General features: G+C 37.8%; 1 protein-coding gene and 1 long non-coding RNA gene across 9 annotated transcripts in view; one reads left to right on the top strand and one right to left on the bottom strand.

The window, feature by feature from the left end:
• LOC147657157 (uncharacterized) overlaps positions 1-5225 on the top strand; it is a 92391-nt gene extending 87166 nt beyond the window's left edge. The window contains exon 2 of the long non-coding RNA XR_015292981.1: positions 4750-5225. This is a non-coding gene — a long non-coding RNA (uncharacterized LOC147657157). The remainder of the gene's footprint in view (positions 1-4749) is intronic.
• Positions 1-22699, bottom strand: part of LOC100871615 (uncharacterized) — a 503962-nt gene that overhangs the window by 28587 nt on the left and 452676 nt on the right. The window lies entirely within an intron of this gene.

The following is a 22699-nucleotide window of genomic DNA, read 5'->3' as shown; positions in this document are numbered from 1 at the left end:
TAAGTTTAGCAATAAATGTTGCAGATTGTTTAAAAAAAAGGAATTGAATTATGAAACGAATTTATTTCCGTTCAGATTAGATTTCGAAAGAGAAAGGAATCGTCCTAACGGCATCATATTCGACAGTTGAATCGCGTGACAGTCAGAAATAACACGGCGGAGAGAGAGATTACTGGCGTTTCGTTCTGAATTTGCGCCTCCCTCGTAACGTTACCTGCGTGTGCGTACGCGGGAGAAAGGAAGAATGGACGAAAATCACGTTTGCTCGTGCTTATTTTACAGTACTGAAATCGGGAGGAACGTTAACTGCGCGACACTCGCGATTTTTATAATTGTATCCTATAGAAAGTACCATTTCAGATTTTTGACACGGATCGAACGGTCTTGTGTCTTTTTCATCGTTGCTATTTTAATTTAATTATTGCTATTGTGTTTTAATTCCCATCGCCGGAATTGTTTCTTTGAACTCGATGGCCCCAATTAAAATTTTCGCACAGTTTCACTCTTTGTACTACAATTCTCTAAAAAATAACACACTTTCACATTTGCAGATATGCATAAAGATGCAAAGAATCAAATTATTTTCCTTCGAAGGAATATTTCCAGTTCTTCTTTTTCTTTTCTTTTTGACCACGAGAAACGGTCAATTCTCCGAATTATAGTAAGAAATATTCCATGCGTCCATCGAACGCCTCACGAAACAGCGCAGATTAGATAAGCTTCTTTTTTTGCTTCAGACACTTTCCAGAGCGTGGAAGAAAACATTTAAGCGGCGTGTCAATGAGGCGTGTACGTATACGGAGAGGCTAGAAAGAGAGGCTGGTCGTTTTCTTCTTGTCTTTCTTCCTCCCGCACGAGTATAGTCGGCCGTTCGCCCGACTCGTTACCCGAAACTCATCGTTTTTTGTCCCCTGTCATAGATGACACGTTCCAAGAGGTCGCTATCTAGCGAGTTTGCATGGGCGTTTAAAAAGTAAAAGCGAAAACCAGACACCGGCCTCTCGTAACCTTCTACCACTGTTTTCACTGTTCCCACCGCTCTTTTCTAACATCGCCTCCACTCTTTTCGGCGTGCACGCTCTTAAAGCCTGTCGGTAGTTGCTGAAAATGACAGGGCCACACACAGCGGCGTGTATAATGCACTCCAAAGCGTCGGCTAATTGAATCACCCGGCTAAAAGCTTCGTCAAATTTTTGCTCACGAAGTGACCGGTGCCGCCCTCTGCACCCCCGCCATCTTGCCCCCGGCCGGGGGGAAACGACATTGTTTAGAAATTAAGTTATTTTTCGTGATGGAGTTATGCGACCTCGACTCGATCGTTTCGTCCACGATGTTGACGTCGACTTTTCCCTCTTTGTTTGGTATCAGACCTCCGTGTAAATATATTGCAACGGTGAGGGTCGATAAGGTGATTTTCCGGGAAGGTATAGTTGAACGATGGAAAATCAATGTGATTTTTAAATTATCGTCGTATGACGATAATTGGAGAAAATTTTTTAGTTACGATATATAAAAAATTAAAAAACATTGTACAATTTATTGTTAGGAAAAACGAAAAATAAAGAGTAGAAAAAGAAGAAAGTAGGAGAAAAAAGTAGAATCGTAGTAGCATGCAACATTGATAGACAAGCTTTTGAATTTATGCTCAAACGTAATATAGAACGATGTAGAAAGGCTCAAAGATCAAAGGGCGCTACGAATTATTATACATGGAATATCATGATTTCGAAGCAGCAAAGCTACAAAAATATGAACTAATATTTTTCACTTTATAACACGATTTGAATAATTTTAAGCGTTAAAATAAAAAATAACGTAAAAAAATTAATAATAAGTTTCAAATTTTGGAACAGAAACTTTTACAAAAGTAAAAATACAATGTATCTATGTGCAATTTAATTTCTTTCTTTGTTTTGTAATTTCTATTAATCAATTTAAAAAAAAAAAAAAAGAAAGAAAGAAAAGATAAGTAACAATTAAAATACGTGCAAAACCTTTTACCAAAATCATATTTTCAGTAACGAATTTTTCTTATTACAGAAACAACTCTACCAAAGGTGTAGTCAAAGCAAAAATTCGCAATTACTCGATAGCTTTACCGAACGAAAAAATTCCACGACAAGGATTTATGTATCGCTGTAAAAATTTCGATTCGGGATTGTGCAAAAGTAGTGGTTGAATTTTAATTCGGTTCGTCGTTTACGAAGTCAATGTTCACGAATTTTTTTCTCTTTATCTACGCCAGTAATGAAACAAAGCTTTTGTAACATTTTTACGCGTGAATATTTCCCTGCCATCTTGCGTCAATTGTTATCAACTTCGAATACAAAGCTAACTATTCGATGCTTGGGAATTTTCGAATGTTTCATCTCTCCCATGGCCATATAATAAGAAATTCATTATCGTTTAAACTTTCTTTCTTCCCATTCTCCTACTTTCCCCCTCTTTTTTTTTCAAGAAGTCGGTTGAAATTTATAATTTTTGCGAAATTTCTATCGGTGATATTCATGTCGAAAAGAAAAAAGAAAGTAAAAGTAATCAAATAAGTTTAATTCGAGTGTTGATTCGAATGAATGAACGATAATGTTCATTGAATCGTAATTAATAGATTGAAGACGTTTCTATAGCTATATTAATATTGTTAATATTAAAACTTGAATATATTGTTAACACCGAAACAAATATACCATTCAATCCAATTGCACAAAAGCCTCTAACACTTTTAAAGGCTCCTAACCCCACAAAAACGCAAGCATAACGTCGTTTTTCCCGCGGACACTCGTGTGCCCAAACCTCGACCACCACCCGCCAGACATTCACTATCGAGAGACAAACCAAAGAAACAAGGGAAAAAGGACCAGCCTGCACAATAGACCGAGCCGAGTAAAGGGAAAAAGATCGCACGAGCAACGAACCAGGAACGTCGAGAGGGTTAACCTAAACCGAGCGAGCTACGTATGTATGTAGATAGATGCGGAGCGGCACGAGTACGCATGCATAAAAACGCGTGAACGAGTGGCGAGCGAAAGAGAAAGAGAAAGAGAAGGAGAGGCGAACAAGTGTGGCTGCGACGATAGATCCCGGGATAGACGGTGTGTGATCGGTGTGTTGAAGCGTAAAAAAAACAAAGGGTCCATTGGCTCCTCGTGCACGGTGCACGCGCATAATGGTGGCCGCATAGCTGGCATATGGCAGCGAACAAACAAATACACTCGCCAGACGAAACGGAGGAGGCCGGTTTTACACCTTATGGCGCTGGATTTCGAAAATCGCATTGAACCGACGCGTCGCGGCCGACGATACGACTGTGGTGGGGGGAGGATGGAGAGTGGGATGGAGATGGAGCGTGGGCCACGCTTATTGTTCCGCGACGCCTCGCGTGAATTAATTCCCCGGCCCAGAATCGCGAACAATCGCCGTTGCAGCGTATCTCGTCCGGTCACACCTCGCGTGCAACAACGAGATTGCAGCTTCGTCTCGCGTGCCACGGTCTCCTCTCCGCAGGTTGCGCGACGAAATAATAATATATCCGGAGAGTCGGCGATAGGTTGTCTCCTCACGCTGTGATTCGACAACGAATCGCCAATGTGCGTGGTTCGATCGTGGCGCCGCGTGGATCGCTGCGAGCGTTGGCGAAAAACACGGTCGTTGTTCATCGACGATGGCGATGGAGGATCGTATCGTTGCGTGTGCGATAAGGGATTTAACGGAATCGCGTTTACCGGGTGTTTTCGCAATTTCGCGGGGAAAAATGTGTGAATGCTTGTGCCACGGACGAGCTGCGAAGTTGATTTAATTTGATGGGCGGGAATGTGGTTCGGCCGATTTGGTTAGGGGAGATCGGCTAGAGATAGCGTGCTTTCCAGATACGAGATTTAAATGTTAGACTTTTCTAATATTTGTTTTAACTGCGTTTGATTTTTTTCATCCATTATATAACGTTTTTTCGTCAAAAATTCTTTTGCATAAACAAACGTCACGTATGTATTACTCGAAATATTTATGTAAATATTTTGAACAGATATTTTATTTTGTCTTTTTATATTTTGGAATCTTTAAATCCATCTTTCTTTCTTTTAAAAATTCTTTCAAGGTAATTAAAGCGTCCCAAGGATTATCAACAAATATACAATATTTTGATCCGTCTAATAAATTTACCAGAACTCTTGCGCATGCGGCGGAAACAATCGCGTTAGGGCGCGACATTTAAAACCGGCTAGTTACGTCATATCCATGTGTGTGGTAGTCGCACACTTTGCGGGTCAGGGGTGCCTTTGCATCCAGCGTAGTGAAACGCAGTTTTCACGGTTTTGCTGCGAGGGTTGCGAATCAGCTGGCTGCGCGCCTACCTTTTTAAAATCCATGTGTATAGGGTGCTTGTACGCCAGTTTAACGAGGCCCGTGTAAGGATCCAGGCTGCACATAAGCCTATGGAACAGCCTACCCCTCGACAGATATTGAATAAACGGTTAAGGGCTTGGCGTAGCATGTTAGCGGTTTGGGGCGGGACGACCGAGAAAGAGAGAAGGGTTGTTGGATGGCTGAGGTGTGCTACGGTTCGAAATTCACCTTGGATTTTACGTGTGAGCTAATGGATGGTATTGAAAAGATTTTTTTTTTCTTTTTTGGTGATGGACTGATTTAAAAGTCATGGTATAAAAATGATATATTTTAAAGAATAACATTTTAATAATAATTTTAATAATTTTGTAGATATTTAAAAAATTTTTCTAATTCTTGTCATTGTAGATCTAATTCATACAGAGACGCGATGAGGTAGCACGAGAGGGGAACGAAATTGAGTTACAGGATCAGGAAAGAATAAAATACGCACTACTAAATGCAAAGTTTTTAGCTTCGACGCCGACGAAGGGATCGGTCTTGGAATATTACTCAATTTAAATGCGAACCAGGATGGGAAAAAAGGAGGGGACGCGAAGCAAGGACAGACGGGGAAGGACAGAAAGAAAACAACCTCAAAACTTCACTGTCGTTTATACGACGTCTCGTTACGTGTTGGTAAACACTGGCGTGCCCGATACCGCTTTCAGTGACTTTCCGTTGCGTTTCCTTCTTCGTTCATCTTATTCATATTGAAAATAATTTTAAATAAGTTTCTTTATTTAAAATTATTTTATAAATTATTTTAACGCATTAATTATTTATGTTTCTTCATAAGAAAGAAAATGTGATATTTGCAGTACGAAAAAATAATTCTAACCATTCGAGTCACTTTTTTTTTTCGTTCTTCCAAATTCCCTTCCAACGAAGACATCCCCGCCAAATAGATGCACGTGTTCTCGACGTATTATCGCCAAAAAAGTATTCCTCGTTTCGTGTGACGGATACTTGGTCCTTTTATCTCGGTGGTAGAGCCCCTTTTTCGACAATACGGCCATTTTGAGGGACGATCTCCAATGATATTGCGATCGTGTCCCTATCAGGTAGTTTTTCACTTTATTAAAACGGGGACTCGAATAGATGGAGCTCTTTTGTGGATCGTGAACAAGATCTGGAAACATCTGATAATGTTGTATCGCTTAGTTGATACTCGTAGAACATTATCAAAATATTTTATTTAACTTGAATACTGAAATTTTTTTTTCTTATTTATATATCGTTCGATTATCTTTCTTCGAAGAGAACGTTAAAAGATCGTTATTTTCTAAAATATTGCATAGAAATTTGATAAATAAGATTTATTTAATCTTTGCAAATTTTTTGATATAAAAAAAAAACAAATAGATCGCGCCATAAATATATATTTGAACAAAAGATCTGTTCGAAATCCCCTCTCCTAAAAGAAAGACCAAGAATCCTTGCAAGAACTTAACCTTAACAAAAATGAAGAAGACACTGTTTACAAGCCTCGGTGACACACAATATCGATCCATGCTTCTTATTCATCGACCGACGAAATATTTGTCGGAGGGATAATCTCTTTTTCAGTGTTCAATAACGCCTGGCCAGAGATTTCACGTCGATTCGGCTGAAGAAGCACGAATCCGTGGCGTGGTGGGGCTCGAACAACAAAAAAAAAAAAAGAACCTCTTGCGCTTCACCCGTAACATCTGCTGCCCCACGAAAATACCAAACGTCGCTTATATTGTGATCTTCGTCAGGGTGTATATACCATACACGGATCAAGGAATCAATGGTGCACCATACAGGGATTGGATTAAGTCGATGCAGTCGTGCACCGTGACATTTCTATTGGAGGCCAGAGACATCCTATTTCTATATACAAGGCTCGTACTGGCAAAATAATAGTATTTGTAGTTCAAAAATCCGAGAATAGAAGATTCGAAACGCTGTTCGCGATTATTTTTCCGTGATTTTAGTTCGTGCAGGATTATCCAGGGAACGGGGGGTCTAAAAGATTTTTGTCTGGTCATCTTTTCGAGATTACATGCTTTGTTGCACGAAAAAAAAAAAAAAGGAATATAGGTTAATTCGTTTCGTGTTTTAAAGTAAAAACCGATTTATCCTTTCCAAAATTGTTCCCTCGTCGATCAGAGCACAACAGTTTTAAATTCTCTTTCTTGAACATTGCATTAAAGTTCAATAATGACAGGTCGATCGATGGTGGTGTAGTTTCCAATACGATCAGCCATCATGGCGAAATTCTCGCGAGAGACTCACAGTTCGCGGCCACGAACCATGATCTATCTATAGATTGGTTGCGCGCGTGTAGAAGCGAGATTACTCGCGGCGAGACGCTTTTCGACGGCAATGCGCGTGAAAAGTGATTTGCACGGCCGCGAAGCTTGATGGAAGGTCTGTGTTCGTACATAAGTACGCGCGTGGATGCATGTATATTGCACGATTCGATCGTGAATGCACTCCGCCGATAAAATGGAACAAATCGAGTTGCCGGGAGGAGGAGCGCCTTGCGCCTAGACATTTGAAATCCGATCCTGTCCGCGTGGAATCAGCCATTACCAACCGAGGACGTGTTTCACGGTTACGGATTTGATTACCAGAGAGCCAAGTTGCTCGCGTGACGGGCCAATGGCGGATCGAATGGTTGGGCGTGTCGTTGCAAAATGCAAAGCCGTTGAAAGAATGAGGGTGGAAGTCGGATGCATTAAAGTCCTCCAATAATAATCCAATAATAAATACTTTCAGGTGAAATGGACGGAGAAATGGATGGACCAATCGTTTCCGTGGATCGAGTTTTAATTTGCTTCATTTTTATCGCTGTCCTCTTTCGAGAGCGTAGCGCATTTACGTACGAATCTGTTAGGCTTAGTTCTTGATATTGGCGTAGATGGAGCTAGCGTGCAGGTGGGATTTATCGGCACGTTAAAATTTTAACAATTTCGCCTCGTACCAAGTATCGTTTCATTCACCTTCTGTCAGCTTTCGTCGTTTAATATATGTTTGTTATACGTGTCGTTAGGGAATTCTATTGACGGACATACTGCGATTTACTTTAAGATCAACCCTCTCTAAAACGTTATCGTCATAGATAAATGAAGTGTCATGTTCCCGATCACTTGTTTGGCATGATGCTTCGAAACAGAAATAATTTAATTTCTATCCTTTTCACGAGTGATCAAGGGAAAATCCAATTTAGACAGGTTTCATTTTAGGGATAAAGGGGGCCCTTGCCGTCTTAACCTATACGCATTCGGGTAAGGTTGTAAATCTCGTTCAAACTGGATCCCCACATTTTTTCCTTCTCCATTTTTTTTATCCTCTTTATAGATAATAATATACATTGATGCAAAAATTTTAAACTATCTTAAACTTCGATTAATTACAATTTTTGTTGTTATTGCTTTTTCAATAATTCTCTCATTTTAATTTTAATTCAAATGATAAAATATCGTAACGAATAACGACAAATAAATTTTCTAATAAATTTTCGACGAAGTTAACAAATGAATAAAATAAAATAATGTAATATATTCTGTCACGAAAATGAGGTATTATATTTAATAATTGATTCGTGTTTTTCACAAAAATGTACACTGATGTACACAGACACACACATGACGCCTCTTCGAACGGCTTACGGGATCTGCTGACGTTCTTTGAACGCATTGGAGAGAAGAAGCTTGATTCAAATTGCGTTAATATCGCCGGGGCGAAATTTTTCGTATCTCGACGATTGTAATTGACGTCGTCGCATTCAGGGCTCGTTCGCCCGAGGATCCAGCTGTCACTTTGAATGGTACGTGATTGGGAGGGCAATGAAGCGAATTACGAAGCGAATGTGCGTGGAGAGGAAAAGGGGCGAAAGTGTATCGTGAAGTATCGTACGCCCAGGTATAGTGATATATCGTTTCTTGCCGACCCCACTCCTAGCCAGTGATAGTAATCTCGTTTGCCGGTTTAATGTATACACGCCCCGTGTCCTTTCGCTTAAAGTCGACGTGCAACGCGATTCGTGTGTATCGTTAGCTCGGAGGAACACCCTTTGCGAAATGTACTTTTCGAATTAGCTTTGAAATAACGAATTCGTTTATTGTTTGCAGCAGTAATCGCGTTCCTTGCTCCTTAACTGTCCTTATTCAACCAATTTTCAAATTTTCAAATTTTCGTCTTATGTAACACGAAATTCGAAACATGCTAATTTTTTAATCTAACGTATCTAAATTAATATTGAATTTCCAAAGAAATATTTTTTATATTCAATACATTTTCTTATCCATCATCTATATTCTCTGCCTTTTTTTGTTAACAAATTCATTAAAAAAAATTTTGCAAAGGAAAATGTTGCTTGAAATCTCCAATATGATCCCACATTTTTTTAGGACACCCTATAAAGAATTAAATGGATTAAAATTGCATTTAGCACGAGCTTTCGACAGACATTAAAAAATAAATCCTGTTCAGTTGATGGCTTCACTACACCTTCCCGTTTCTGACGATTGTAATTGATCATGGTAGGGATCCGAACTCTTGTCACTTTGAATGGTGTGTGATTGGATGGGCAATACGAGAAGGGAATACATGAAATAGGATGCAGAGAACGTTAAAAAGGGACAATTGTAAGGCGAGAAGAATTGGAATGGAGGGTAGTTGCACGGTAGGTGGTGAATTTTTCTATGTATATAACGCTTAGAAACTTGAATTTATGTATCCTCTTACGTACGCAGTTCTCGATACGAATTGGAAGCACTTGGACAGCAATGTAAATGTTGATCTTAACGATACTTTGGCTTCGAACAGAAATTGTATTGTATCAAGAATTACGTATTGTGTTCCATTTAACATTTTTCCAAAATTTTCATCATATTCCATTTTATCGTTATAACTTAACGATAACGCAATATCAATTATATGATAGTTTCATTTTATACGAATCTAGAGAAGTGTTGAATTTGTAGAGTTACAATCATGTTGTAATAAGAATGAATATTCAAGTTGAATTTAGGTTAGGACGTCCGAGAATTCCAATATCAAAGGCAAAATTGTCGTAATGTAATAAATATTAATAACAGGGAATTATAATGGCATGCCGAACGATGTTCGAGGAGATCGAATGAAATGATTTGTTCTCTACAGCGAGAGTTAATTCGTAATTTTAGACGTAATAAAAAAGAAGTCTTAGTCAATGAAATCTAATCGAATTTTTTAAAACTAATAACAATTATTGTTGATTTCAATAAATAACTTAGGTTTTAAGTAGTTTAGTAATTATCTAATCTTATCGAGATATTAGAAAAGTATCGTATTATTGATTTTTAATTTTCACAATAAAATGAAGAATTATAAACAAGAGGACAACGTTCTTATTACAAAAAATTAATTAAACTCACTTGCTGAATCAATTTCATTTGCATAGACTTTTTACATAAACAACCGAACATAACCTCAAAACACGTAAAAACGGCAAGTATAAACAATTCGAACGAAGCGTTATCCAATCATTCATTTTCAACGAGGTTAATATTTACAGAGTGATCCAACTATTTTTACTCGGGATTGGCCTGTCCCACGTACACTCACTACGGTCGACATCTATAGAATGCATACATAAGTACGTCCTTCCAGCCTTAAAAGTTACAAAAGATGCAAGAAAAGGAAAAAATTCGTCCAGCGCGATACGCAGACCCCTTCGAAACACCCAATTCTTGCCGATGTTAATATTTACAGAGTCATCCAAGTGATGTCGCGACGGTTGCGAAGTCCCCACTCTACAGATGGCTATGTACATAATATATGCGTTATGCCCGCACGAGTACAGATCGTTTCATCATAGCGAGCCGAGTTTTATCAATGGACAATGACGGAGAATTTATTTTTTACTTTACTACTAAAAGTTTTTATTTTTTTGCATTGGATAGAGTTTTAATGAATATCACATGGCAGATTTACTCTTAAAGGCGGTCTCGAACTTTTCGAAGAGGTTATAGCACGCGAGAAATTTTTTACAAGGTATAAAACTTAAAAAGATGTTATTTGAAAGATTTGGTTAACTTGGCTGAGATCAGAGATTTTTACGATACTTTTTTATCTTTCAGTTGAATTCAAAGTCTGGTCTGAATAAAACATTTTTATAAGAAGTTCATAACTCACCCATCTAGCAATAGGAAGAATTTTCATCGAACTCGAAGACGAATTCTGGGTTTATCATATCATTTCATATAATCCAGAATTTTTAATATCTCAAATGAAACGAAATATTTTTTTACTTGCAACAAAACGTGTCTTTCAACTTTATTAGATTGATAACCATAAAAACAAGGGTTAACTTAACCTATATGACAAACGTATCAAACAATTTAACCCACAATTCAGCAATGAATTAATACAGATTCCAATCATAATGAAACACCTTATACATCCATAATTTGCATATGCATGATACATATGTACAAGATACACGCACGTACGTTCACATGGCTTTGAGGATGGTTACGAAAGCCCCACAGTAGCAGGGTTACCCAGGTAACGCATCATTCCCCGTGTACCCATGGAAACCAACCCAGACTCCGATCTCTCCCATCAACAAGCCTTTTCGCATTCCAGGCTGATCCTCGCGGCCTGTGATCACTATGAAACGACTATACAAAGTCGCGTGCAAGCCACGTGATCCACCACTAGAGCAACAACAGACCAGACGGAACTCCTCTTCTCGCGAATCCTACTATTCCCGGCATTTAAACAAACGTTGAATTAGTTTATTATCTATTATAAATTAATAATTTGTCGACGAAATAGAATTATTTTTTATTGAAAACTTATTATAACTTAAATTTACACATAAAAGTATTGCTATTACTTGAATTTCTCATATCACATTTAACCAACAATCATTTTTTAAAATGCATTTTCATATATGAGATAAAACTCTACTAATCACCAATAGATCTAACCTAAAATCTCATTATTATTCTTATTAAAATTATTTTTTATTGAAAACTTATTCACTTATTCGAAACTTATTCTTTATTCTTTCAAAAAAAAAAAAAAAAATGTATATATAAAAGTATTGCTATTATTTGAATTTCTCATATCATATTTAACCAACAATCATTTTTAACTGTTGTCGCATTTTCATATATGAAATAAAATTCTATTAATCGCCAATAGATCTAACTATCTAACCTAAAAGCTCATTATTAACCAGCAAGCATTATCCAATCCAAAGGTGGCGTTCCATTGGCCGTTACTAGCCTCTGATGTCGTTAACATCCGTCGAATCGCGAGATGCTTTAACGAAGCAAGGAGCATTTCCATAGAGGATACAATAGACGCGAGTTGCGTCTCGACGCGGAGAGATTCCGGCGTAATTGCGACTAGGCCCGGTGCTTGCCGAGCTGCCAAATAATTTCCTCTCATTAACGCAACTTAACGACGGTCAAACAAAGCATAAATCTTCCGTCCGCCTCAGCCTCGAGGGAGACAGGCGGGCGGGGGAGAGAAAGAGAAAGAAGAAAAGGAACGGAGAGCAGTCCTTGATGGAGCAATTATTTTGATATCGGGACCACTCGGCATTGGCTCTCTTTTCTTTTTACTCACTTCCTTCCTCCTTCCTTCCTTCCTTCCTTCCTTCCTTCCTTCTTTCATCCACTTCCGCCACATCTCGACTAGTTCGCTGATGATAGCTGGCTATTCCACTCTTACTCCTGTCGCCGGCGTCTATTCTTCGTTAAATCGGACTTAATTACTTAAATCCCGGCGGGAAATGCTGATGGATCGGTTATAATTAAAGGGATTCTTACAGAGGAGGACCCTACCTTTCCATCCTTCGTCCCATTTGCCGCCCTCTCTATCGCACTCTGCCTGTACTCGAATCCCTCGATAACGGTATCCGGTTCGTTCCTCGAGGATAGCCCTTTTTCATTCAACGCGATAAACGCGACTCCAGCGACCAGCCGATGTATTTTCCGACGAGAGAAATTTAGACGACGACGACGAGTTCCCAGCTCTCGATAAAGCTGCCTTCCACTTTCCTTCTTTTCTTGCTCGTCTCCTTATCTTTTTTTTTTTTTTTTTTTTTTTTTTGGTAATTTAATTTTTGCTTTCAACCGCGATCGTTTCGTAATATTCCTCCTTCGATGGGAAGAATTTTTATTCGTTTGAGAATATCGTGAAGTTAGGTTATGTTTCTCTGCAATTCTATTATTGCGTTCTTATTTGTTTATTAAATACAAGTTACAATGAATTTTATTAGAAGACAAAATATCTGTATCTAATCATTGACCGAAATGTCGGATTTCTATTTCCGTTGATCCTCGCCTCGAAAAAATTCGTTATATGATTTATCGAGTATGGGGAGCAAGTGATTTTTCCGCGTCGACAAACTCAAACTAGGGAGTCCGATTAATCGATCTCCGGTAATAATTCACCGGGTATAATCCTATCGGTCTGTTTTTCCAAAGAATGTGGCTGGCCAGTGTAAACGAGCCAGTATACACACACACACATACACGTATACCGATCGAGTAATTCGTACGAATGAGAAACAATTTGCACCGGGCCCGTTTTAATTTCAATTTTGATTCGTCCGCTCTGTACACCGCGTGCGTTTCACCGCAGCAAATGTAAATCGTGAGCAAACAAAGAATCGACGTGGATTCGTCGCACACGACTGCGTGTACTTCTCTTGTTTACACAACGTTGTGTATACGCGGTGTAAAATCGTCTTAGACTACAGTTGCACGTATATTCGGATATAGAGATTAGATTAAAGAAATTAGTTGATATTGTAATCATCGTTTGAACGAATTATTATTGAACAGATAATTATATAACGTATTGCTATTAACATCTGTTATTTTAACGCGAAGAAAGTACCGATCTGTTTATTATTACCGTATAATTCGACGTAAATTCAGATATTTATATATTATCAACCGAGAAAACACTTGTTACACGTTTATAGAAATATGTCAAGTTTTATAATTGCAATTTTACATATTTTAAAAATTTTCAACGAATTAAATAAACTACTTGCGTTACGTAAGTCGTCGAAATTGAACACGAACATGTTTAACACTCATCCATTTTATTCTACGAGTACCGCGAATTTCACTGTACCGTAATGAAATCGTAATATCTCATTTGCCTCTTTCTCTCACCCGTGCACCGTACACTGTTGCTTTGAAATTTCATCCTATACTTCGTTCCGCTGGTGGAATATCAAAGTATCATATCGTAGAATATCATCGTGCAAAGGAATTTTAATCCGTCATGTAAAATCAATTATTATCTATTATGACACCACTAATCAATTATTATTTTAAGTAAAATGAAAACTTCACATTCATATTCTTTTTTAAATTAAAGTGTTTTTCCTAATTAGATTCAATGTTATTTTTCTCAACTGAAACTTATTCAAAATATGATCTCACACTAGAAACACAAGGACTATACATCAAATTGTTGCAAAGAATCGTTACTATCAGTTGCTTCCGAGCAGACACATAAATTCTCCAATAGTAATACTCGAATTAGTAATCGAGTCCGTGGTCGAGCACGATGAGTTACGAGTGGTCTATATCGAAGACGATATGCTGAATCGGTCGCGTACAAAGTTGGCGTAAGCTCAACCGTGAGATGGCGTTTGTGCTACACTGACGCGGACTACGAGATGGACAGACACGGAAACACAGCCGTAGACTGTGAGATGGATAGATCGGTCGCACGCTGTTCGTCTGGCTTAGCGTGCAGTATTGGTTACCGTCGACGTAATATATAACATCTTGTAACGTCAAATGGATCATAATATTGCTAGAATGTAATGCCAGCTATATATCTGGATTCAGCTTTTCGCGGGCATTGGTTAATTTTGCGTGGAATCACATTCGGTTTTAGTTCAAAGAGTGCGAATGATGTTTCTGAGATATTCGAACGATAAATCGATTAATCTTGCTTGTCGCGTCTATCTATGTGTATATTTTTCATGAAAGCAGAATATTGCAAGTACTTCCTCGCGAGATAGACGGGAATAATAAGTTCGATACACGAGAAAATAATTGGCTCGGTTGTTTTTCGCGAAAATTCTGCGCATCGTTCAGAATTTTTGCATTTTCAAACCTGGCTTTGCAGCAAAAGCCGGTTACGCGCGTAATTGGCCGTTATACGATCGCCTGATCCAACGTCGCGAGCGCAATCAAGAATGGGATAATACCTTTGGAACCGGTGAAACGATTTTTTTTTTTTTCGAATTAATATGTGGATATTTGAAGTTATGTAAAAAATCGTCACGTTCGTTTATTTTTTCAGCTTTCCAGTCCAGTTCTCGATAGTGTTTCCGGTTTATTTTTATTGCATATGTTCCTCTGTTTTGAATGTAAATAGAGTTTTTAACGAGAAAATATTTTTTTAATTGTATAAATTCGACGTTAACTCTTTGTAACTTCAAATTTTGTTCTTTATGAATACACACTATCCACCAACATTTTGGAAGCGGCCATTTATTTTTTTTGCATGAAATGAAGAATATTTTTTTACAAATAATTACGAAAACTTATAACAAATTGGTCTATCGGCAATTATTTTAGATAAAACAAAATTTTAACTTATTCAACTCTTCGTACTTTCGCTGTGATTTTACTTTGATAACTTTTCACTGAAATTTCTCATTACTATCAAGCTTCTTTTTAAACTATAACCTGTTAGCTAACAATTCCAATGCCCTAATCACTTCTACATTTACACATTACGTAATTATATAAGTTACAAACACGGTCCAGCACGTTTTTCTCTCCAGCATAAATTACACAACGTCGGTTTTCATTTTTGTTGAAATCCATCCTCCGGGCCGGTCTGCATCGAACTGTCTATTTACACAACCGGGTTCGCGTGTGACGCACAGCAATGCAAACGTGCCCTTATTATAATGTATTCCCTTCGGTCTGCCCTCTGAATCCATTCCCATGGTTAGCCGGAGGGGTGAATCCGTTGTAACGTTTAGCAGAAGGAAATCCTGTGGGGTTAACCGGCCTCTGTTGCCGCCTATATATATATCGGGTCGTAAACAGAACGACAGCGACAACGACTGCTCGCAGAAAAAAAAGCCGGATTTTCCGGGACATAGTCCTAAATATTTTTTACGGCTAGCTCGTCGAGCCGAGGTGGAAGTTACGATTATACGTCTTATTACACGCTCTTGTTGATGGTTGCATATTTTTTTCCCTTTTTTTCTTTTTTCTTTCTTTCTTTCTTTTTTTTTTTTTTCCAAGCTTTCGTTTTTGAGGTTATGTCGAATTTATATACAACAGTGGCACTCTCTACTAGTCAGATGTTCTACATTTATTGTTGCAACGGATGACTGTTTTAATTCGAAACGACGACGAGTGTGATATTTCAAAAATGTGAAATTTTAGGATTTACATAACCTATATATGTTTCCTTATAAACGGAATCTTTAAACAATTGAAACAATCGTAAATTCTTATCGCAAAATTTTTAACGATGGATTTTAAAAGAAATTTCATAATCTGTACATTTTTATCAATGACAGAATTTTATATTTAACCCTTAAACATGAAACAATTGTAAATTCTCTTCGAAATGTTATTGCACACAATATCAAATTCGAATTATTTCACAAAAATATATTATAAGAGAAATTTTAAAAAAACTTTTACATCTTTTAAGACAGTATCCGTTCAATATTTAAATATCGAAATAATTGTAAATATTGTCAAAACGTTATCAAAAGTAATATCAAAGACAAAAGATCGTGATATTATAGATATAAATTATTTCACGATATACGCGTTTGAAAGGATTACACTTTGCTTAATATCCGGCGGGAGAGGCGAACGAAGAAGAGGCACGAGATAAATAGTAAAATGTTTCGCATTTCGATGCTAACCATCCTCTCAAAGATTCAAAATCGCACGAGCTTCGCGTACATCTGAACGTATCATAAACTTCATTTACCCATAACTCGCTGTACGCATTGGTGGCACGCGATCTGAGAAGTACTGATGTATATATATATATATATAGCAAAGATACCGTTGCTTGTTACAAGCAGAGCTCGCAATATCGTCCAAGTGTGGAAACAATATCACCAACACGAGCGTTGGCATTGAAAGCTCGTACCGTGCAGGGATATGCATTCAACTAGCCCGAATGCTTCCTACTTCGATCTGTTCCTGCGCCAGGACGCAATTGCATTCCGGTAAGTCTTACCCCGTGGCGGTTCCCCGATTTTACGATGATTCTCGAAACCGGAGGATCTTGCAATTAGGTAGCGGAAAATTCAACACAAGTTCAATATTATCGTTATTACAAACTTCTGTTTCACGAGTTTTCTATATTATTCGTGCACGTGTAAATCTGAAATTTAACAATCTTATTCTCTCCTGTTTTCATTACTGAAACGTTTAATACGCGTTTCTGTTTAAGAATGTCTATAAGACATGAAATCATATCAGTTTCAAACCGGTGATTGTTACCAAAAATAAAATATCAAATATGGCCAACGAATAAATTAAAAAAAAAAAAAAAAAAAAAAACATTTGAGGAAAAGCTACAATTTCAGGCTCGTTCAATCCGCCGTTAAAATCAATTAATCTATCCAATATAATAATCCACCCAATTTTAATCATTTCCATTATCTCCTCGCAAACACCGCGAGGAGAGAAAAAGAATTCTTCCCTTCCAAGATTGAAATTTCACCTCCCCTCCTTCATTCGTTCATATTTATTTAATCAAAGGTATCGATTCACCACTTAGGCAGAAAAATTCTTATATATATACCACGGATTAGCATGGGCTGGTTCCGCAGTCTTGGGCGTTCCACCCTGCCTCTCCTTCTCCGTGAAGCTAAAAGGAGGGGGTGGGCGGCTTAATTAGCTACGGTAATCACGATACGAGGGGGGCAAATCCAAGTTTGATTTACCATTCACCTGTTTTATCCGGATGCAATTATGCACCCCTCGATGTGTATCGAAGTGAACACGTATATATATATATATATATATATATATATATATATATATATATAGGCGGATTATGCGAGGGCTCATCATCCGTCGACTCGACAGAGAGAGAGAGAGAGAGAAATTTAGGGGAGATGGTGGGAGGGAGAGGATGCTTTTCGCGTTTTGCCCCGTTACCCCATGTACAGCTGCATAACTCCATTGTTGTATCGATTGTTGTGCCACGCAAAGCTTTGCAGTTCATCCCACCCCCTCCCAAGAAAGGAGAGAGAGAGAGAGAGAGAGAGGAAAGGGGAGAAGATGGCTGGCTCGGGTTAACGAGCTTTTTCAAACTCGATTTTCACGACGAAAGTAAGGGTAAGACGAACGCGTGGACGAACTGTCAAAGAATAAACGGCTTCGCACGTGACACCCTCCCCGTTTCGTATTAGCCTTCTGAGAAAGAGAGAGAGAGAAACTTCTCATGTTTCCTCTGTATCCTTGGATGAAAAAGTTTTTCCAAGATTCTTAGCTACGGTTTCTACGGTTTCTACGTTTTGTGCGTGTGTGTAAATATAGTTACTTTTTTTTAACTCACTTGAAACGCTCGAATAACATTTATTCATAACGTCGGCTGTTTGTAGTTATTTACAATTACTTATTCGATGCTTTGAATATGTTAAATGAATCGAAGTAACTTTATTTTGAATTTTTATTATTAAAATCTTATTTTCGGTTTCCAGTAATAAAAAAAATTCTTTAATTTATAATTCTATGTCGAAAATCGAGAGAGAGAGAGAGAGAGATCTTATCACTCATCACTCATGTATTCTCTATCCCTCTCTTCTCATGTATCCTTGGATGAAAAAATTTTTAGTTATTTTTTTTAAGCAATTACTTACGAATAATATTTATTTATATAACGTCGGCTGTTTGTAGCCATTTACAATTACTTATTCGATGCTTTCAATGAATTTTTAACTTGGATCATTAAAATCTTATCTTCGGTTTGCAGCAATGGAAAAAATTCCTTAATTTATAATTTTATGTCGAGAATCGAGAGTCGAGAGAGAGAGAGAGAGAGAGAGAACTTGCCAGCAAAGATTAAACGTTGTATAATTCGAATAAGATAATTTTGTGATTGACTCGTTCGTACATTTTTATTTGAAATTCGTAGATGGTATTTAATCTCATTCCTCGAATCTGAGGATTCGTTTTTTTTTTTTTTTTTTTTTTTTTTTCTTCTTAAACACGCCATTCGTTTAATTCAAATTGTTCAAAGGAAATCGTGTATCGTTTTTGTACGCACGCGCGCGTCTTACTTCAAAATTTCAAACGGCAGTTCTTTTCAAGCTCTTTGTCAGAATTCAGAAATTACGTTCTTTGAGACTAGTCGGATTTTTTTTCTTTTTTTTTTTTTTTTTTTTTGTTGCTCGTTTCTTTTTCACTCCAAATCTGCAGGATAAAAGCAGCCATTTAATTTGCGTTCGTTGTTTCAAGCCGCGCGCCACATTCATCGAAATTTTTTCCTCGCTCTCCTCCCCTGCCCCCCCCTCCCCGCCCCCCTCCGCCTCCTTCATAGCGTAGAATTATTCGCGTCGCATTCTGATTGTTGCTTGTGCAGAGAATTCATTGGCCAACTCACGCTGCGGCGCATAGATGGCAATTATAATCTTAATTAAAATGTCGACGGATGTCGAGCATTTGGCAATCAACGGAGTGTTTTGCGACTGCTACTAATTACATACGGCCTTCGTTATGGCCGTCCGTCCCTCTCTACGAATGCTCATCTTTGCATAATTTTATGTAACGAGCACAAAATATCCTATCGAACGAAGATACGACGTCTTTCTGTAATGATAATAATAATAATAATAATAATAATAATTATGTAATAAATTGGCAATTGGTAGAGAACTTCCAATTATCGTTTCCCATCCAATAAACCATTTCCTTAAAGAAATTCGTAACGAACCTGTTGTTCCTTGAAAATTTTTCTGTTGAAATTTCTTTTCTTTTCTTTTTTTTTTTTTTTACAGAAAGAATTAAACAAATATTTTTATATTATTTTTGCAATCTCGGCCTACAATTTATTCCATTTTATCTCGTAACAATTAATACAAAAGAAAAAAATATTTAATTAGATTTTGTTGGCCAAATCAATATTGGCCAACAAATTTCTTAATCTCCATAACCAAGATACACCTTTACACAATAATAACAATTATTCTTCAGCGAAGAAAGAGTCCAACGACTTCACGCTATCGGAACGGTGGCTCCCTCTCTTGTATCCGCGAAACGAGTTCGTGCTTAACCCGGTTTCGCGGCGAATAATTAAAATAATAATTGTGTTTAAACCGTGCTGAATCAGTGGTATTTGCAAAGTTAACGCAGACCGTGAGCCGAGAGCCGACAGTGAGTCGCGACGGAGGACAAAAGACGGCGAATATCCGCGTCAACTGGTCGGCTTGTAATCGAGGCGGAGGTGGTGGGAATGGTGGATGGAGGGGGGGATAGGTGAGGGGAGGAGGGACGCGATTAACCGAAACGAGTTTAAAATCCGGGAGTCTAATGTACGTAATCCGGGATGCAATTTATTCAGCGATCCCCGCATAAACGGACGTTTACACGCGAAACACCGAACAATCCGCAACGGGCGTCGTTTCGGATTTCAAAATATTAACGATTCCATCCCTCCGGCTATTAGTTGCAATTATTCGGCAACCGGGCTTATATCGCGTTTCAAACACGAAAATCGTTGCCCGATACAGAATCGGAGAGAGAGAGAGAGAGAGAGAGAGAGAGAGAGAGAGTTTCATTGGAAATTCGCGTGAATATATATATATATATATCTATCTCTCTCACTCTCGGTTTCTTTTTTTTCTTTTTCCTTATTTTTGGGCCGCGGCAATTTTCCCTTGGTTTTTTCGATTTCGTCGAACGAAATCCTTGCAAGAGAGGAGCGAGCGGAACTCATCGCGAATACTGACACGCCTCGTTTACTTTAATTCCAGCCAGACATGTCGCTCGTATTAAATATAAATCGAATTCTCTTCCCGAATTGCTATCCGCTCTTCTACGGCGAATATTCGAATGCGTGCGATAGGTTTAACGGGGAAACCTTGCAACGTATCACGTTGCTTTTAAGAATTCTCGGTTATCTCTGCCGGTGTCGGGTTTCCTCCTTTGTTTTTACGGGATGTAAACATTTCTTATTCTTTTAAACGTTTCTTGTTTTTAGAAGACAAAGAATTTCAGTCTTAACTTGCGAAATAGTGTTCAAGTGTTGTTACGTTACAAACATAACCTCAAAAATAAAAACACGGTTACGTGAAAAGAAATTATCTTGGAATCGTTAAGATGTTAATTTATTCTTACTTTTGAGGTCTTTTTTATTTACACTTCGCACGACGATTGTAATCGCATGCTTTCCTCCGCTTTTTCTCACTCGAAATCTTTTCACCGGTTACGAATCGACGACAGAGCTCGTGTTCTCGCTATTCAGTGGTTACGAGCAATGTCATGCTCGTTGTTCCGCGGGAACGGTTTGAACGATTTCGAGGGGCAAGGGAATTTGCTAGCATGCTTCATCGCGTGTAATCAATTGTAGAGGGTGTAGAAAAATCGAAGGAATATTATATGACTGATTGATCTGATACGAGTCCAAAGCGTAAAAAATAATATTTATCGAAGATAATCTAGCAAGTATTCAACAATATAATATGTTTTAAAATTTAATAGTTTAAATATTATATACTTTTAAATGTTATATTTTTCTTCTAAAACAACTTCTAGAAATTACATTAACTATTACAATTGCAATCCCCATATGCATAGTATAATCTAACTGTTTTAATTAATCTATAAAGGCAATAATAACTCTCCGAAATAATCTGAGTTATTGTATATCTGCAATATTACCTAAATATCCTTCAAAAATTATATCTATCATTTTAAACGTTGTGTCTAACATTACTCACTTCTTTGCATTCTCAATTAGAAGGTTTATTGGTTAAAAAATTTTCTCTGTCGTCACCCATGGGCGTGCAACGAAACAAGCGGTTAATGGTTGGCGAAAGTTACGGGCAGAAAACACACTTGTCGGGGAAGAATAATGGCCGCGAGAAAGGGAAACGACGTATACTCGAAAGCACGGAATAACGCCGCTAATGTATCTTTATAACGGGGGCGAATCGAGTTTTATTACGACTCGAGATTCGCTCGAATATTCTCGCCGCTGTTTCCGTTTGACCCTGGCCTGTTGCTACGCAACTCACGCCACGATATCTCGAACGAATGGAGGGGGTGGAGGAAGGGCTTGTTTTCCTCGCGCACGACGCTTCTCGCTTTCATTTAAATCACGCCGAAGTAATCATGAAGCGAGGAAAATAATTCGAGTTAGAACTTCGGCCACAAGGGGCTGGAATACAGCGAGAAAAAAAAAGGCAAGGGAAGAAAGAGAAAAACGTGAATTAAAGTCGAGTCTTAAGATGAGTGGGTGTGACCAGAGAAGAAAGTTTCGAGAGTGGTTTTATGGTTTATCTCATTTTGTATGGTGTATTAAACGAGATCTTTCCTTACTGAATTTGACTAAATTCACAACAGGTAGTGCTGAGATTTGATTTGAAAAAAAAAAAATTTTGAATTGTTTGTACGTGTAATCTTATATTATTTTATTAAATTTTTCATTTTCATATCTTATCGTCGCTTGTAATAAATACAAAATTAAAGAAATTATGAGAAGAAAATTCTTTTACGATTGTCGATATTCTAAAAAAATATCGTAGTAAAATTCGAAATTTGTTGGTGTGCCTCAACGATTGTCGAGTGTCGAGAAGGGTCATTCAGTCGGTCGGATTGGATTAGAAAAATTTATGTGGGCGGCGATATCGCGAAATAACATCGGGAATCCGGATCTTATTCCTTCCTGGTATATCGATTGCTTTCTTTCGCGTTCGCCCCATGTTCGACTAAACGATAATATTGACTGCACCAACTCTTCTGTACACTATGCACGCCGCAGACTCCCCGTTGCTATTTCATATCGTATCTCGCGAATCTCTTCACCGTGTTTTTTCTCTTTTTCTCTATATTTTTTTTCCCGCTATTTCTTGCTCGCCATACCAGTTTTTTGTCTTAATTTGCTCGTCGCTAGGATACGTCGCGTGTATAAAGTATAGCTTATAACGTGTAATCTCTTAAAATGTTATACATTCAATTCAAGATTCGAGAGATGAAAAATTTGTAATTATTTATGAGTTTGATGACTCATAAGCACGTAACGAAATTGATTTAAAAATAATGAATATAAAATTTCATTTTATTTTTTATATGCAACATATTTGAATACTATTGCGATCAGT

Source organism: Apis florea, unplaced genomic scaffold (genome assembly GCF_048593485.1).
Source record: "Apis florea isolate Af1SG1 unplaced genomic scaffold, ASM4859348v1 contig_3203_pilon, whole genome shotgun sequence".
Lineage (NCBI taxonomy): Eukaryota > Metazoa > Arthropoda > Insecta > Hymenoptera > Apidae > Apis > Apis florea.
This window is presented reverse-complemented; position numbering and strand designations above follow the sequence as displayed.